This window comes from Atheta coriaria, unplaced genomic scaffold (genome assembly GCF_025399875.1).
Source record: "Atheta coriaria isolate IRGN ID8LTWV9N9 unplaced genomic scaffold, Caltech_Dcor_3.1 hic_scaffold_4_pilon, whole genome shotgun sequence".
NCBI lineage: Eukaryota > Metazoa > Arthropoda > Insecta > Coleoptera > Staphylinidae > Dalotia > Dalotia coriaria.
Window position 1 is genome coordinate 7,803,499 of NW_027045446.1, and position 9,015 is coordinate 7,812,513.

The following is a 9,015-nucleotide window of genomic DNA, read 5'->3' on the forward strand; positions in this document are numbered from 1 at the left end:
CATATGACTTGAGCGTACGCATTTTCCACAATCATTAAATGAGCGTCAAGGATTGCTAATAGATGGCAATACGTATGTATTAAATATATTTATTTTCTTTTTAGTAATAAATAAGTTGATACTACATTTATCTGACTGCTGCATTTATAGAAGATGTAGGTAAATTTAAACTTTGCTTAGAATGCACCGAAAACAGTTGTGTACAACAATAGTGACACATTTATTCATATTTAGTTGGTTCTCTTAATACTTTGTTTAATCCATGGTTTAGACACTGGTTTAGCCGTTTTGTTTATAAACTAAATGCTAAAAGATGAGCTAGAGCAAGAAGATAGTACTCTAAAGTTTTATCTTCATTTTATAAATGATCTGCGTGATTTTCGAGTGTTTTCATGGGCCGTGGGCCATTGATGCGGCTGGCGACTGTCAATTTAGCTCAGTACAGCTTGCGCCGTCGGTTGTGGTGCATGCGTTATTTTCTGATCCCCACGTCAAATGTTTTTTCTTTTTTCGTTTTGTTTTAATTCTGATATCGTGTTCTGCTTGATATACCACCGATGGTATTATTTATAACAAGCGTGTATGAGGTTTTGAGAGTAATTGAAGTTCCTGCAAACCACGTAGCATACCTGCATCTTGGAATTATGAAGACAGATAGGATTCTGAGTAAGTGATATCAGTTTAAGAATGAATTAATGTAGTGGCTTGTTCGCCTAATGTAACTTAAAACTATTGTGTATAGTGATTATATTGTATAGTGAATGTTTCCCCTTTGCTGTTTGCATTTCTTTGTTTTGGAACACTGATTTTTGTTTGTTTTAGGTGTCCAGAAAGTGAATTGTCAGTCTTATGTCAGATTGCAAATATTGGAAATTACTGCAGAGTGAGAAATTGAATTCCCTTACTTTTAAATCATTCATTAAATTGCTACTGTAAATGTTTTGCTCAACAAATGTTTGTCGCATCTGTAGTTTCCTGTAATACAGTACTAGTTTGTGCCGACGAAACTCATTTGTTTGCCACTGTTGGTTCATTTTACCTGAGTAGGTGGCGTAATTATCGGAAGCAGCCGTGTCTCTAATTCAAAGTTTTTCTGCTCAGTTGGTGCTGTCTATGTGCTCTGTTTGTTATTCTCTTCTCGATGATGAGAATAATGTGAATAAATAAATTAAAATAAATCCCAGTAATATGGGTTGCCAATGTATCAGAGTTGAATTTCAAATGGAGTCGCAAATAACAGGAATAATAACAAGAATGAGGAAGGAGTAGTAATTGTTGGAGAACAAGAGTGTAGGTTGAGAAAGCCACCCCGAGAACAGGAGTGGCTCGGATTTTTAAATTTTTTGGCGGCGTGTCGTTCTATAAGACAGTCTAAAGTCGCTAACTGCAATTTATTTGTAAATTTTTATCCTTTTATTCAATATTCTTATTAAGAAAATGATTAAGTTCTGACAGAGAACACATAGGTATGGAAATGTTGTTCTTTGTTTAAATTTTCATTTAAATTATTTTTTTGGTACCATAGATAAAATTGTAATTAGCCAACGAAAAGGCAACAAAAATTTAATCTTCGTGTTTCTAAAGACTGATACTGATTTTTGTTTATTTTAAAGATTTTGCACCTGCACCCGACATTGTAGGAAAACCATTCTTGCATCAGATTGTAAGAATTGAATTTCTTAGTAATAGAAGTAAATAAAAACATTAAAAAGCAAATCGCTTCGGTAAGATATGATAAATTACCAATTTTTTATAGATATAACTTTTAATTTGATTTGTTGAGACAGGCTACTCATTCTGCCAGTGCGAAATCAGAAATAAGGCGTAAAGAATTTCTGACACATAGTGCTAAAAGATTTTCAACCAAATAAAATACTTTGTTTACTAAAAATAATATTTAAAATTTACTATGGAGTGAAAAACATAGGGTGTACTTCTGTACTAATTCATCAAGAGACTCATTTTAAAATGTATTCTATTTTTATACCCTAGGCCTTTGGAAGTACCCTAAAAGGCTCTTCAAAAATTGACTATTCCATAAAAATTAGAAAATGTGGAGTGGAAAACAACCTGTATCTTCTGAACTAATTTACTTACCTTTAGTTTCTCAATGCCTTGTTTTAGATCAAAAAATTCTTTTTAAGATGCATTCTATTTTTATCCACTAGGACCTTTTGGAAGTGCCCTAAAATGCTCTTCAAAAATTGGCAATTTTATGAAAATTTGAAAACATGGTGTGGAAAACAGCCTGTATCTCCAGAATTAGTTGATTTTCCTGAAGTTTCTTAGCGATATATTAGAGTTCAACAGACCCTCTTTACGATGCATTTTATTGCAGCAAAATAGGTCCTTTGGAAGTGCCCTGAAATGCCCTTCAAAAGTTGGCAATGTTATGAAAATTTGAAAACATGGTGTGGAAAACACCCTGTCTCTCGTGGACCATCTTACTTTCGTTGAGTTTTTTGATACCATATTTTAGTTCAAGAGCCCTTCTTCACGACACAATTTTAACCTGCTAAACCCTTTGCAAGTGCCCTAAGATACCCTTTAAACGTTGGCATTGTTTTGAAAATTTAAAAACATGATGTGGAAATCGCCTACTTTCTCGTGAACTAACTGATTTGTTTAAAAGTTTCTCAACGTCACGTTGAAGTTCAAGAGTCCCTCTACATTATGCATATCTTTTTAACTTCATTAATTTTGGGGAAGTGTCTCAAAATACCCTTAGAATAATGCTGTTTTGTCCAATAACTTTCATTTTTTTGTCGAGTAACAGGGTCGAAGATTTATTCTTAAAATGTTTGCGGCTGAAGAACAGGGTGGAACTTTTTTTGGTCGAAAAACAGGGTCGAACTTTTTTACTTAAAAATTATCGGTCGAATTTTTTTGTTAAATTTTTTTCGGTCGAAAAACTGGGTCGAACTTTTTTATTTAAAAATTTTCGGTCGAATTTTTTTGTTAAAATCTTTTCGGTCAAAAACAGGGTCGAACTTTTACTTAAAATTTTTCGGTCGAATTTTTTTGTTAAAATCTTTTCAGTCAAAAACAGGGTCGAACTTTTTTACTTAAAATTTTTTGGTCGAATTTTTTTGTTAATATTTTTTCGATCGAAAAACATGGTCGAACTTTATTACTTAAAATTTTTTGGTCGAAGAACAGTGTCAAACAATTTTGTGAAAATGTTTTTCGGTCGAAGAACAGGGTCGAACGAATGCATTTTTCTCTAAAATTGTAAATAGGGTCTAAACGGTTAATGTTATCAAAAAAAGTTACCAAAATAATCGATGTAGAATTAAATTATCTAGGTTTCCGATTTAAAATTAAATCGAAATTAATAGTTCCTTGCATAGTACGAGTACAATTCTATTCATGTTTTGCACTACCACACTGAAAGTGTCAGTGTTTTCAAACAAACATGCTTTCTTATCTCGTGCAATTCTGGTGCGATCGCCACGCGGTTGGCTTGTGTACCACGTTAGTCTCATTTTTGTCGTCAGGTGATCTACACGCACATTGTCTTCATTATTTTTGAGTTTCTAAATGCTTATTCGATTGTGCGCGATTGATGTGCGTACAATCCACGCGGATTGTACATACTCAGAGGTAAAGCGGGAGTGATGTTCCGTCGGCCGTCGTATTCTTTTTGTATTATATGCGTAATTCATCGGTTCTTCAATGTGCATAATTAAGGTCCATACAACTTATTCTATATACCAAAACGCAAAAATTTATTGTGCATCAAGGTATGTTCTCGCATTTCTTTAGCAATTTGAAAATCAAATCCATTATTGACTTTACTTGTTTGCGCTTCTCCAATTGTTTTACACGATTCAAAATAAAATTCTGATTTGTGCTTTAATTTTGTTTTTGGATTCCGAAAGTAAATTAAATTCGGAATACAGTAGCCCTATTGACATGTAAAAACCAATTTTTGTATTAAAAATGCAAATTGTATCAAACTAATTGACATTGATATACCAATACATAAATAATAAAAGTAAACAATGCTACAATTATCTACCTGGTGCTTCAACTAGATGTTTAAGTCGGCTGACAATTCTCTTTCATGCTTAGTCGGTCGTGCGCGGTGGTGTCATGAGCACGTGTTTTGTTCTTAAGTTTATCTGCATAGTTATTTATCGCGTTTCTTGAGATGTTAATATAATAGTGACACGGACGACAATGAATTTCAGCCAGTGTGGCTTACAGTTATTGAATTGTCGCTCATGGAATCGGATATTGAGTGACTAATAATATATGTCGAATTGGTATTATTATTTATTTATTCAACGGTTAATTTGTTAAAATGAGTATCAATTCTTACTAATGTAAAATGTCTTGTTAACGGAAGAACAATTAAGTGCGTGACGTCAATGCAAATTAAAACTAACGTATTCATTAATTTTAATATGTATTTGTTTTTATTCATTTGCTGTGAATTAAACTGGCCAAGCCCATAAGCCATTTTTCGCAACTTGATAATGGTACCGAAGTTACGCAGCTATGGAACACACGTTAAAAACAATTACAAAGTACTTTCTTGATTGTATGAACACCAATAAAATACAATTTAATATTATACTTGAAAGTATATTTATTTTGGTATCCTATTTGTTGTTTTCAGGAATCGTTTAAAAATAACATTTGATTCAAGTCAAGTGTGTGCGTGATGGATGAAACATAAGGGTTGTTCTTTTTAAAAACATGATTAAAAGTGCAATATTTATACCAGAAACGAATACAATATGATAAGAGAGCTCGGTAGCTTAGGTGTACGTACCTGTACTTGCAAATTAGGGGTTCATGGTTCGAATCCCAGTAGAGCAAAGATGTTTTCTTAAATATGAAAATAATTCCGAGTAATGTGGGTTGCCTATGCGCGCAACAGAGTTGAAATTCAATTAGAATTCGAATAACAGCGAAGAACGAGATGACGGCAATACAGGGAAGTTAGGAATAACAAGATTGCCACCACTACTGCTTCGATGCGTCCATTGCTCCCGGCCCAGCCTACAACTACGGTGTCTCTACGTTTCATTCATATCAGGTGTAATTTGGGTTGCATATATGAATTGCAACGAAATATAAGAGAAATTGAAATACAAGTGATGGTAATATGAGAAGAAATAAGAAAGCAAGAGCAAGTGTAACGGAGAACAAGGAAACAGAAGGAGGAGTAGTAGAGAATAGGAGAAGATAGAAGGAAGAGAACAGAGAGAGTAGAGTAGAGTTGTGAAGAGGAGGAGATAGAAGAAAGAGAACAGGGGAGGATCAGATTTTTAAATTTTTTGGCACGTGTCGTTATAAGACGGTCCACTGCTTCGATCCGTCCATTGCTCCCGGCCCAGCCTACAGCTACGATATCTCTGCGCTTCATCCCCGGAATTATCAGGCATATCAAAAATTTTTATGGTGGGGGATCACCCCCAGAGAGAGGGAATTCATTATAAGGACAATCCTTATAAGGTTTTGTTTAAATATTTCCAAGTTTTAAGTCGCCTCAAGAGAAGTGACACTTAAAAATATTCTTACAAGTTCTGACCTGTAGCTGAAATGAAAGATGGAGTACACAAATACAAATACAAGATACCTTAACAATTTTTATAGTGGGGATCATCCCCAGAGAGAGGGAACAAATCCTGAAATGATAGAAGGGGTAAACACAAATCAAAGAAGTCAATATATCTTACTATTTCTTTATTAACAATAGAATACAAGTTTAGATTTACAAGTCAACAAAATACATGCCGCCTTATTGACACAGAACTTACGGCCTGCATCGTCGCGCACATACGAGTATTAGCAAGTAACACGTCAAAATGTTCTACCGGGATAAAGAAATTAGCAAATTGCCCATTTTTTAGGTGATGGAAAAGGGGAACAACTATACAGGGTGTCACAAAAGAAAAATTTTAAGTGCAGACAGGAAAACGTCTCAAATATCGCGCGTTTTTCACCGTTACTCGGGGAAACAAATGTACAGGGCGTTACAAAAAGAACAGTCAAAGTGTAAGAAGTCAAATTCTAAAAACAATCAAAGGAAAATCATAAAATCCAAATACAAATAAATGTGCTCAATTTTCAGCACTTGATATGCAAAATATATATACCGGGTGATACATAAAGAAAAATTAAGATTTAAGAATGAAAAGATCTGGAAACAATTGACTATTGACAATAGCCGACATAAGAAAAACAATTTGCACGGGAAATCAAAGAAGAGTGAAAGAAAGAGTGACACAGCAAAAATCAGAACATTTAAGATGAAACTGTATTTCCTCTGAGTATCAAGGAAATGTGATGGAATAGATATAACAAAAATAAAACACAAAGCCGAATTTCATTTAAAATCATGTATAACAAAGGCAACTAAGGCCGCAGCCTCCAACGAGCATCGAAAAGGCAGCCAACGGCACGAGACAATCTTAAATTATAATTCGTATATCAAACAAAAGAAAAACAATGTTTCGAATAAGTAATGCCAATCAACAGTAGGTATTAAAACAGAGAGAAAAATTATTTGCGTGCGTAAAGGCCACGCGGTTGAAGTAAAAACTAGTAGAGTCTACCACGGATTTGCTATTTTATATGGGTGATGTAATGCGAGAATATACCTGGATCCAAAATTACCTTTTCACTTTCGTGATATCCAATAAGTTGTGAGGACCCTAATTATGCGCATTGAAGCCAAGATGAAATATGCGTACAATACTAAAAGAGTATCCGACGGCCAACGGAACATCACACGCTTTACCTCTGCGTACGTTTAATCCGCGTTTAACAAATACCCGACATCACTCACGCACAATGAAACAGAACTTTTAGAAATATTACGTAATTACGCGAAGAAAAATTAAGGAACTCAAATGATTCCGAAGAAAATTTACGTGCAGATCACCCGGCGACAAGAATGAGACTAACGTGGTACGCAAGCCAACCGCGTGGCGATCACACAAAAATTGCACGAGATAAGAAAACATGTTTGTTTGTAAACACTGATACTAGTATTTTCAGTGTGATAGTGCAGAGCATGAGAAAAATTGTACTCGTACTATGCATGGGACTTTTAATTTCAATTAAATTCTGAATCGGAAACCAATAACACAATTACAGATTAAAGCCCTATAGGCATGTATAAACAACTTCTTTTATTAAAATTGTTAGTAGAACCTAAACGGTCAATGATAGAAAAATCATACTTAAAATATCTTTCAAAATCCGAAAACAGAATTTAAAAATTTTGCTAACATTAACCGTTTAGGGCGTTTAGGCTCTATTTACAATTTTAGAGAAAACTGCATTCGACATAAATAAGAGAAATCTTTTGTCTTTTTTATAACAAAATCTTTTCTTTAAAGTTTTTTTTTTATCTAATTTTTGTTGTTTTTCAGGAAATACGTCATCTTGTAGAGATTTTTTCAACAATCAAGAATATGAAGTACTAGCTGACCCGGCAAACTTTGTTCCGCCTCGCTTTGCTCTTGTGATTGGGAAGCACAAAGTCGAGTCATACTAACACGGCGCTTTTCACGTGCAATTTTTTGTTCTTCTTCAGTCCTTTCATTCTCAATCCTTTGAATCCTAGTTGCATTACGGTTTTGTCGGATAAGATTTGATCGTTTTGGTCGCTGAATGTTGAGTGAGGAAGCTACGAAGCATCGCACGAAGAAGAGACGGTGAAAACTCGTTTAGTATCTTCCAAAGAAGTTTTAACTTCAAAAAGTATTAAAAAAGTATCCTACACTTACTAAGTCTTATTCAAACAAACACATCAACAGGGCAATTTCAACCAACACGTACAAACCCACGCACGTCTATGCTTCGGGAGAAGCTACGAATCGCACAAAGAGGAGAGGGAGATAACAGAAAACATTATATTTGTGTGCTCTTTTTCTCCCGTGGGCTAAACCATATAAGCGAATATGTTTGTTTCCTTTCAGTGTCGTTTAGTGTTCTCTAAAGAAGTTTTCACTTCAAAAAGTATCCTAGTAACCTTCTCCAAACAAAAACAACAACCGGTCGACTTCAACCCACACGTACACACATACACACGTCTATGCTTAGGGGGGAAGCTACAAAGCATCGCACAAAGAGGAGACGGGGATAATAGAAAACTTTGTATTTGCGTTCTCTTATTCTCCCGCAAGATAATCCATATACGCAAATATGTTTGTCTCTTTTTAGTGTCGTTTAGTGCCCTTTTAGAAAAGTTTTCATTTTAAAAAGTATCCCATTACCTTCTCCTGGCCCTAAGCTACCTCTCCACCAATTTTAAGCTAAATTGGATTAGCCGTTCTTTAGTTATAATGGAGTTAACCAACACGACTTTCTTTTATATATATCAATATAAGCGGAGTCATAATAAACGGATTCTACTGTATAATATTGATGCGTAGGTTGTCTGTCAGCGGTGGTGAAGGGCTTGGGTATTGGTGGGCTGGTGAGGATGTCGCTGTTCTGAGAGGTTGAGGCTCGCTTGTAACGTGTCGATGCTTAGTGAGGTCGGAAGCGCGAGTGTCGTTATGGGCTGCCGCTTGTCATGAGGACAGCTCCCTAGAGATCCTAGCACCCTAGGATCTCTAGTTGAGCGTCCTTAGCGCGGTCAAGTCGGCGGTGCTCGTAGCCCAAATCGCCGCTAGAGGGCGCCGGAGCCAAGGGTGGCTTCAATATATTTTTAAATTTTTCTGGGTGTTTATTTTTAATATGATATCTTAATGATGCTGTTGTCTTTTTGTATTATATTGCAATGGGCAATAATTACATTGAGCTAATCCACTTGAAATACGTGTAAAATGTATCCATAGTAACGACATTTTTATTATTTTTATTACAACCGTGTTACTTATATATTAAAAAAAGTTCGACCCTGTTCTTCAACTGAAAAAAAATTCTACAAAAAAGTTCGATCCTGTTCTTCGGCCGAAAAATTTTTAACTAAAACAGTTTGACCCTGTTATTCAACAAAAAAATAATACAAAAGTTAGACCCTGTTTTCGAACAAAAACTAAAATTTAT

At 34.9% G+C, this 9,015-nt stretch overlaps 1 long non-coding RNA gene across 14 annotated transcripts in view; it reads left to right on the forward strand.

The window, feature by feature from the left end:
- LOC135790468 (uncharacterized) overlaps positions 1 to 9,015 on the forward strand; it is a 98,295-nt gene continuing 89,280 nt past the window's right edge. For 6 of the 14 annotated variants that reach the window (XR_010547777.1, XR_010547778.1, XR_010547779.1 and 3 more), the window contains exons 1-2: positions 5 to 666; positions 823 to 1,663. This is a non-coding gene — a long non-coding RNA (uncharacterized lncRNA). Of the gene's footprint in view, positions 667 to 822; positions 1,664 to 9,015 lie in introns of all 14 variants that reach the window. The other 8 variants (XR_010547784.1, XR_010547786.1, XR_010547783.1 and 5 more) reach the window with 4 other exon arrangements.